This window comes from Pogoniulus pusillus, chromosome 32 (assembly GCF_015220805.1).
Source record: "Pogoniulus pusillus isolate bPogPus1 chromosome 32, bPogPus1.pri, whole genome shotgun sequence".
Taxonomy (NCBI): domain Eukaryota; kingdom Metazoa; phylum Chordata; class Aves; order Piciformes; family Lybiidae; genus Pogoniulus; species Pogoniulus pusillus.
Genome location: NC_087295.1, coordinates 7,881,667 through 7,892,009, shown reverse-complemented (window position 1 = coordinate 7,892,009; position 10,343 = coordinate 7,881,667).

The following is a 10,343-nucleotide window of genomic DNA, read 5'->3' as shown; positions in this document are numbered from 1 at the left end:
CATGTTTGACAGCTTCGCCTGGGACAGATCAGCAGGGCCTGACCCTTGGGGGGTGATGACTACCTTGTCTTTCTAAATTTTGTGCAAGAGGAACCCCTGAGAATCCCACGAGATGCCTATCTCCTTCTTCACCACCCAAATCCATTTTAAAACACAGCACTCATTCTCATGTTTTCATAACACCTCATTTGCAGGCATGTGATTAGACTTAAATAATGCTTGTAATCAGTGAATGCTTAATTGCTGCTGGTGAAAAATGCTGGCTAAATGCAGAGCACTGCTTGATTGAGTGCACTTTGATTGGCTAATGGATCACTCTATTACTCTTTTAGATTCTGCTTAAGCAGGCAAAATATCTGGGCTGGTGTAAAACGATCCCGCATTGATCTCTCCAGCCAAGCAGGGTCTTTCCAGTAATTAGAAGGGTGGTGACAGGAACAGACTTGGCTGGCTGGAGGGCCACGGGGACTGGAAAGAAGTTTTTCTGATTGGTTCTGGTTTGTGTTTTTTGGGGGGTTTGTTTGTTTGTTTGGTTTTTTGAATTTGAAAGCTATGCAAGGAGAAGCAAGGAGAAGACTGTTCGGATCTTTTGACTTCTAGCTGTAAAAAAGTAGTTTAGCATTCCCTGATAAGCCTCTTGATTTAAACAGAGAAGCAATTTCTGCTCCCTGGGAGTTCCATTTGAGTAAGCCTGGCTCCAAAACTTCACAGACTCAAATCTCTGGAACCAAATTCCAGGAAACATTCATATGTGGATGATGCATCTGTAACAGATACAAAGGGGAGAGGGGAAGCATTTGGCAGTTAGGAGCTGGAATAATTTATAACTCCAGCTGGTACTTCTCTTTTTTCAGGTGAAGTGTCTCAAGGGGAGGAGGAGAACCTGTCAGTAGCATGTTTTGCACTATGTCTTGCCTTGCTCCATGTTACAGCTTTCCTCCGTGAACTCTTCGAGGTGAGACCTGTCCCACAAGTGTGGAGAACCAGCACTAGATTGTGCTCTGCTCTCCAGCCCCCTGCACACAGGCTGCTAGGGAGCATCCCCACTGTCTTTCTCTGGATTCACACAGGAGTACATGAAATCAAATTGTGAGCCTGCTCTTAGCAGGCATTTTGAACTAGAGGGGACCATGTACCAGACATGGGTGCTTATTCTTTGTCTGCCTGTGCCCTTCTGGATACTGAGAGAGCAGGATCATCAGTGCTATGCCCAGGGCACAGATCTCAACAGTTCTACAGAGGGAGCAGAGCAGCTTGCAGGCTCACTTCCACTGTGATGATGTGGGTGATTCTCCATGTACATCTGCAGGGGATCTTTCCCACAGAAAGAAAGAGGCACTAAGAAAAGCAACAGAGATGTTAGCTATGAGAAAAGGATTTTCAGCTTCTGTGTAAATCCAGATGAGTTCTGTGGCACCCAGAAGACAGATCATGCAGCAGTTATTTGCAAGCCTGTTGCAGAAGCAGCAGCATCAGCACATGTAAGTCTTGGAGGACAAGTGAGTTTTCCACAATCTAACCCACTGTCTCTTTAACTTTATGCCCTGTTCAAATACTCAGCCCTGCGCTCCAACACAAATACACTGCCTGCATTTCCCTCCCCCTACATTACTCCTCTTGAGCTGTGGAAGATAATATGCAATAGATAAAAAAAAGTGCTTGTTTCTTTGACAAATGCAAGGCTTAAAGACCACCCTCTGTCCTTGAGCAAAATTAGCTTATCTTTGCCCCAAAAAATGCTGTTACTAAATATGAGCCATCGTTTTGTGTGTGGCCTGAATGAGACGCTCAATTCATCTTATGAGAGGTTATCCTTTGAGGAGCTTTAAAAGGAAATGCATTGTTCTTAATTATTCTTATCTCAACAGCTGTATAATTCCTGGGTTTGATTTTAAAAAATGAATGTCCCAAGAAAGATTATACTGAAAGCTGGAGATGGGTCTGCACCCAGACTGCAGAGTTGAACTACAGCTCTTAGTTTCTGCTAATCTCTCTTCCTCTTTCCTTCGAGAAGGTGAGTCTTCCTTTTCTTCCCCCAAAGTTAGAACACAAAATGAGAGGAGGAGAAAAAAAGAGAATGAGAAATATAAAGAAAATGAGGACCAAAAAGTCTCAGAAGAAATGTTTTTTTTTGTCCTTCTTTCTTCTTTCAAACTTCCTCTAACAATGTTCTTTTAGTTACATCAAAAAGCAGTAAGCAAGGTGAGGAAACACTATCTTCCTCCATCATTCCTTCACTCCAAGCTACCAGGATAAATCTGATAAATATCTGCATCAGAAAGGACCAGATCCAGAATTTCTTTTCCATTCAGTGAAAATGCTAAAAGAAAAAAAAAAAAGGGGGAGGGGAAGGGAATGGAGAAGAGGAAAAAAAAAATAAGGGAAAAGAAATCAAAGCAAATTGAAATTTGAGTGAAATTTACTACCACGCTAAAAAGCCGCTTTCTGTTGGTTAAATGTTTGCACAAAAAGTGACATTTGCTGTGATGCTCTACGCTTGTCACAAGCTGCTACCCACTTTGAAGTGGAGCAGCACATAATGGATCAAATTCTCCACAGAGCTCAATGCCAGAGTTTCAAGTGCTTGGCATCTCGCGTTTGGTCCAGCTTCTCTGAAGTGGTCAGCATCCAGCAGCTTCTATTGTGACAGTAAGTGGCAAGATGTTTTGCAAAAGGGCTTAGCTACCAAGCTGCTGAATTCTTCTGAAAGATCTGGTCCAGGATGGTATTGAAGGCAGTTTCAGCTGGTTTGATTGAACCAGCTGTTGAATCACAGTGGATTCCTTGAACCACTTATAATGGGCCTTTGCCACTGAACGTTGCCCACTCTCCCAACAGCAAGGTAGTTGGTACATTCTGCTTCTCCTTGGTGCAGAAATACAGATGCCTCCTCCTTTTCTTCCATCCCTTCTGCTCAGGCTTGACCTCAGCCCCCATGTTTACATGCATACATGAGTTTCTTCCCATGGTTCAAGAATGAACCATATTGAGAGGACAGTATGTCTCTCCTTTCATTTCTCACTCAATGACACATTGAAAGATGAGCCCTGTGGATGTTGGACTCCACTACAAACATTAGACCACGCATACAGTTTGCAGTAAGATGCATGTGGAATGCCTGTGCACTACGGAAGGGCTGTGGGAGGACTGGACCTATGAAGAAACAGAAGCCTTTTGTTGATATCTTGTATAAGCAACTTGATGGAGAGGTCTCAGTTTTGACTGGGCTGCTTAGTGCTCATCACATTTGAAAAGCAAACTGTTTTGGTGCCACAACATGCAAGCAGGCTCTGATTTCACAAGCATTTGAAATGAACAGGAATTAGACACACCTAACAGCATGACTGTAGAAGCCTTATTTTGGCCAGCTTATCAAATTTCAGCCTCACCTTATTTACACTTCAGATATCAATTTAAAGGTGTGAAATAAATTAAGCAATTGCCAGGACTGATGACCATGTTCCTCTTGGCCATGATGTAGGAAGCTGAAGGATAAACTTGTCTTTGACAGGGATGGTGTGGGTGAGCATGTCAAAAGCCTTAGAGAAATGCAGGTAGGTGACACCTGTAGAGCTTCTGCTGTTCACTAGTGCAGTCAGTCCATCCCAGAAGGGCACTAGGTATTTTTTCCCCCCATAGAATATTCAAGGATCATAGAATCATAGAATTAACTAGGTTGGAAGAGACCTCCAAGATCATCCAGTCCAACCTAGCACCCAGCCCTGTCCAATCAACTAGACCCTGGCACTAAGTGCTTCATCCAGGCTCTTCTTGAACACCTCCAGGGTCGGTGACTCCACCACCTCCCTGGGCAGCCCATTCCAATGCCAATCACTCTCTCTGGCAAGATGTTCTTCCTAACATTCAGCCTATACCTCCTCTGGCGCAACTTGGGACTGTGTCCCCTTGCTCTGTTGCTGCTTGCCTGGGAGACCAACCCCCACCTGGCTACAACCTCCCTTCAGGTAGTTGTAGGCAGCAATGAGGTCACCCCTGAGTCTCCTCTTCTCCAGGCTGAACACCCCCAGCTCCCTCCACCTCTCCTCATAAGGTTTGTGCTCCAGGCCTCTTACCAGGAGTTCAGAGATGTGCTGAGGAAGGCACATGCAAAAGGTATCTCACAAAGTGGGGCTATCAGGAGGTGACATAGGACAACTGGAGCACTAAGCATGTTACATGACATGTGAGAGGGTCCAGTAGATAGGAATCAGAACTTAGCTTAACCAGTTTCTCCCGAAGAAGCCAGGCTGAACCCATTGCCCAGTTTGCACGGTATCACCATTGCACACACAATTGGATTGTCAGGCACCCATGGAACTCACAGAGCACATAGTAAATGATCAAGAACAAGCTGTCTGTCTCTTATCCTTCACATGCATCATTTTACAAAGAGCTAACCTTGAACTGAAGACACTAGAAGAACTTCTGTGGGTGTTCCTGTAGCTATGTTTCCAGCTCATCTCTGGCACACAGGAGCAAGTGACTGCCATCCAAAAACTGGCAGCACAGAGCAACATACCACTGATGTTTCTCTTACATTTTGGGGTTTGGAAGGTATGTTTTTCTTTCTAGCACACCTTAAAATTTCAGGTAAATACCATACTTGAAAACATCTAAACCACCACGTTTGTAAATGCCTAAATCATAATGTTTCTTTCTTTGCACTCATTCCTTAGTGCACAGTGGTAACAGACAGGGGAATAAACCAGCTTCTGATGGGAGTTCTGCTGACATCCACACAGTTGTGATCAGGCTCTGGATGCTGGTAGGTTCAATAAGGGATGGTTATTTTGTGCAAACATCCCCAGTTATACTGAAGGTGCATGTGAATGTCACCTCCTGTCCAAACCACAGCAACTACTGAAAGCATCTAGGCACTATGTCTCTGCAAGAGACTCCACTGGTTGAGTGGTAATAGGTCAGAAGACCAAGATTCATCTGAAAAGATGTTCAGCTACAATCAATATCCTTCCTGAATGGCACAGTCTCCATTTCTAATTCCCAAAGTGTGCTTTTATTTCTCATTAGTGAAAGGCTACAAGAGGAGTACAAGATTAATGACTGCAGCACAGCCTCGCTCAGTACCTACAGCAACAGCAGCTGTTACCTCACACAAAACAACATCCTTCCCCCAGGTACTTGCTCTACCTACACCAGCAACAGAGATAAGGACATTTGCACTTTCCTAAATCCTTACCTTTATTTCTAGATGTACTTAGTGAATGTATAAAGCACCACTGCCAGGCATGAAACAGAGAAAAACAAACAAACAAACAAGACAACCTCCACAAAGCTTAAAGATGCACTAGAGACAGATCCAAAAGAAACAGCAAGGGGGATGGCAATAGGCCATCTCTTCCAAACCCAGCTCTGACTCCTATCCAGACATAGGCTTCACAAAGAGTCCAACTGCCAAAGAGGTATAGGTAACAGAGGAAATACTTTTAAATATTTATATTCATTTAAAAAGATGAATACCTGCAGTGGAGGAGAACCTGACTATTAAGAGAGGCTGTAATGCACCATCCACACAGAAACAACCATTTGCCATTGCCAAAGAGATCAGACATGACAAAAAAAATAGCCTGACTCATCCAGACAGTAATTCAAAGCAGCAAAATATATCTACCCAAAACCCCATCAAGCATTTTCCACGTGGAAAGTAGATGGCTCCCACAGAGAATATCTTGTTGCTCTAAGGACTTCTGAAGTTGCCCTAGAAAAAAGTATCTCTTCCACCAAGTCATGCAATTAATATTAATGGACACATTGCTACTTATCACACGTGCACAGCATTTTGTACAGCTTTGTACATTTATATTGTTGCTTGGGTTACAATTTGGTGAGGCCTTGACCCAAGGAATGATTGAGTAATCTCTGTATGTGCAATAATCCCAGCAAAGGACTGGAGCTGCCCAGTATCTCTCCTGAGCAAGTCTGTGCTGTGCAGAGTTACTCTACACCTGCAAAGCATGCAGCTAATTTATAGCAATTGCTTGAGTGCAAACTGACTTGGGTGAGGCTTGTTCCCGTGGCAGAACCTCACTGAAGAAGTAATCTTGTTCCTCACTGACCTTGTGTGAAGCACTGGGCTGACTCTAAATGTGTGCATATAACTCTGTTAGCCATCACTCAGCATCCAGAAATGATGAGAACAACTCTCACGCTCTTCATTGGCTGGATGTTTCTAGCAGCTATGAGACCCTCTGCTAAGTGGAAAGGAAGGGCTGTGCATTTGTGAAGCAAGAGGATCTCTCACATCATAAACACAAAGCTGTGAATGTCATCTTACCGGAGGATGCAGCTCCCTTTTCTTTTAAATTAGAGATGTGTGAAGTAGGCTGGATAGAATAAAACCTGATCCAGTTTTCCTCTGAAGCCTGGAGAGATGGCCTTAACAGGGAATTAGATATAATGGACATGTCCAAATAACTAGATCTCCTTTGAAAACATCAAAGAAACTGAAACACCACAGGCCACATTTTAAAAACTGGCTGCCTGAGCAGTGAGAGGAAAACTGTGTAAGCACCACCTCATATACCAAATATGCACTGACGTGTGTGAAAAAGGATACTCATGTCCTCCACCACCATTTCTCCTCAGGCAGTTGCCCATTCCCTTAGAAAAACCTGGTCTTGCACAGACAGAAAGTAATCAAATCCACTTGTAAGAACGTTTTGGTTATCTAATCTTGAGAACATATCCTCAAACAGCACATTCTGCCTGAAGAGGATTGGCATGCTCTACCAATACGCAGAGCTGCAGCCAGCATTAGTATTCAGGCTGGTTCAAATTTCCATACAAAGCTTGATTTTAAGTATATTCATTTCTGACTGCCCACATGGAAACACTGACTTCTGTGGGGCAGGCTTTTAGCACTCTCTTTTGCAAAAGAGCCCTTCAGGATACCTTCTTCTAGACCTCTCCCACAGTCACTGCAGGTGGTTTTGGAAAGGGAAAGCACGGTCCTCGTTCAAGCACTTTTCCTCTGCCTTCTCTGAAGGAATCCAGGGTCTTTCTCACAATGCTTCCTGGCACAAGTGTCCCAGTGAAGTTTGCAGGTATTTCACAAAGTGATAAAATAAATTCTCTTGGGAAAATTTCAGTCTGACACCACCACACTCTAGGCTACAGCTGTGCCCACTGCAGGAACAGAAGAGACTCATTTAGTGCATAGCTCCACCCTGTTATCTTTCCATAAACGGGCTCCAGGGAGCCTGAGGTGGGCTGCTTGATGCCCACTGGCCCAGACATCCTAGCCCTCAGCCCTTGCAGGGCCCCTTGGGATCCGCTGCCTGCCCTGGGCACACATCAAGGGAAAATGGGTCGGGAGGATGGGTGTGAAGCTGGCTGAGCAGCCTGGAAGCTCTGGCCCAAGATTTTGCCAGTCAGCTTTATTACAAACATTTGTAGTGTCCCGACAAGAACACTTCAGAATGTTAGAACTCACTCCACAGGCAACAACCATAGGGTGAAGTGCCTGTTTACTTATTGATTGTTATTTATTAACTGAGAATTAATTTGTTTCTGCACTTTTAAAATGGGCTTGTGTGTTAAAAGAAGCTACTCCTTGCCCTGTGCAGTGGAAGGACTTCTTTTTCCATTGGAGGAAGAAAGAAGCATACTGAAAATGAGCACTGCACAGCCACAACACCACCTCCTGCAGGCACTGTCCATCACAGACTGACCTTTTTTTAAACCTCAAGAGTCTGTTTTAGTGTTCAGGAAAGGGAGAAACAGGTAGCACAGCTTTGCAAGCACAGTGCATGTTGGCCATGTCCTCAGTAATCTGCTCCCTGGGAAGAGGTTCTGTAACACTCCCGTGACTTCACATCTTGTATAGACTTTCCTTGGTTGAAGAAACCTCAGCATCCATCCAGGGCTGCAAGATGAACAGATTGAGAGCAGCCATGTGGAGAAGGAACTGGGGGTACTGGTGGATGAGAAGCTGGGTATGAGCCAGCAATGTGCACTTGCAGCCCAGAAGGCCACTCACATCCTGGGCTGCATCAAAAGCCGTGTGGCTAGCAGATCGAGGGACTACTGTGCCCAGCTTTGGAACCCTCCAAACAAGAAAGGCATGGAGCTGTTTGAGCAGGTCCAGAGAAAGCCACAAAAGTGATCTGAGGGCTGATGCACCTCACCTCTCCTAAGGAGACAAGCTGAGAGAGTTGGGTTTGTTCAGCCTGGAGAAGATAAGGCTGTGAGGGGAACCTTATTGTAGCCTTTCAGTACTTAAAGGAGACCTGTAAGGAAGATAGGGACAGACCTTTTAGCAGGGGCTGCTGCAACAGGACAAGGGGTGATAGTTTAAAATCAAAGAGGAGAGATTTAGACTACACACAAGGAAGGATTTCTTCACATTAATGGTAGTGAAACATTGGGCCAAGTTGCTCAGAGATGTGGCAGATGTCCCATCCCCAAAAACATTCCAGGTCACACTGGACAGGGCTCTGACCAACCTGTTTTAATTAAGGATATGCCTGTTATTGGAGGGGAGTTGGACTAGATGAACTTCAAAGGTCCCTTTCAGCCTACAGACTGCCTCAGCAAAGCACAGTCAGGGTCTCTAATCACTGAGCCTTTCTTTCTCTCCATGCTGCCAGTCAGACTGAGTAGTAGTGTTATTTAAATATTTGCATTTTTCAGATGAAGAGAGAGGCTGCAGCACGAGCTCCAGGGTCATCCCAGGAGCCTGGACAACACTGGGAAGAAGTGGGCTTTGGGTGCAGACAGGGGTGCAGGCAAAAGGACCCTAGCACTGTGTTAAGATGTATAAAGGTCAACCTGGAGCTGCCAGTGGCACAGATTCATGAAAACCTTGTGGGTGAAAGGTAGTAGATCCCAAATCCTGAGAAGCAGAAAGAGAGGTATCCCCATTGGTTGGTCCATTTTCAAATCAGTTCAGTGTTCTGTAGAGGGAGTAATCTGGCAACATCAGCTTTCAGAAGCAGTGACACCTGACCAGACAGTGATGTCAATTTACTAAACATCTGTAAAATTCTGGGGTTCTCCTCTTGCATTTCCTAGGCTAAATATTTCACAACTGTTACATTTCTGTTCTCTTTGCATGATGGCAATCTTTTAACTGCAGCAGTATTAGCCATGAATATTCAGAAGAAAAGCTAGAAATAAATGTATTGGGGTGTTTGTGTGTCTCTAAATGCTGAGACTCCAACCCTGATCCAAACCAGACTGTTTCTCTCCTCTTGCCCCCCCTCCCTGCTTTATATAAAGAGAACTGGAAGGGCTTCATCAGTCTCTGAGTCTGCAAACCTTTCCCCTCTCTAATATCCGAGACAAGACTTAAAGAAGAACCAGTCTGGAACAGAACAGGAAAAACCCTCTGAAAAATGACTGGAGGCCTAATGCTGTCACTGTCCCGTGTTTATTTTTCTTTCTTTGATGTCTGATGTCAAAGAGAAAATAATGTCATCTGCTGGAAACTCAAATATGTTTGCATTTTGAGGTAATTAGAATTAATGTTGGAGGGCAAAACTAACACCGAGCCACTCCAGTCCTTCCCATGTGAGGAAAACATTCCGTAATGACTTGCATTTAATCTGGGAGCTGGCAGGCGGTCAGGAGCAGCCCAGATTCAGGCAACAGGGTAATATTTCAGAAACGTTTGCTTTAAAGAAAAAGAGAAGCTATCTATATGGGCTCTGACTTATAAACGATGGCAGCCTGACTGTGCTGCTCCACTTCCAGAAGGGTGCGACTCTGTTGAAAGTCAACGGTTGACAACGATGTAAATCAGGGAGTAATGCAGCCCTGGTTCAAGACCACCACTACTTCCTAAGTACTCAGCACCCACAATTGCAGCCAGATTGTCTGAAGAGCTCAAGCCCCCATTCACATCCAAACAAGGGCCAGATTTTGTTAAGTGCTTAGCACGCAGTCTCTTCCCATTGTGACATTAATGGCAACATGCTGAGCTCCTTCAGAAAACTGGTCATACATGTTTGTTTTGGATCAGATCTTGTCACCCTTATACATGTTGAGTAGCATCTTAGTGAAGAATCCTACTAAGCAGTGCCTCTCCGTGTGAGTATTACTGCAGAAAGGCTCTCTCTTAAAAGACAAATGCAAACCCTATTGCTCAATGCCCTGCTGGATGAGTGCCAGATGCTATGGTTAACGGGCAATGAAAACCTGACCTGAATGTAATCAGAGTGAAAAGAGTAGGTATGGGTTAAAGCTTGGGTGATGAGAAATCGAGTTTGGTCCTCACGGGGAAAAAAAAAATTAAAAGGAAGAAAAAAAGAAAAAGAAGAAGTTATTTCTGGACTAAGGACTTTAATTTGAATTACTTGGCTGTCTTCAGGGGTTAAAAATAGAAA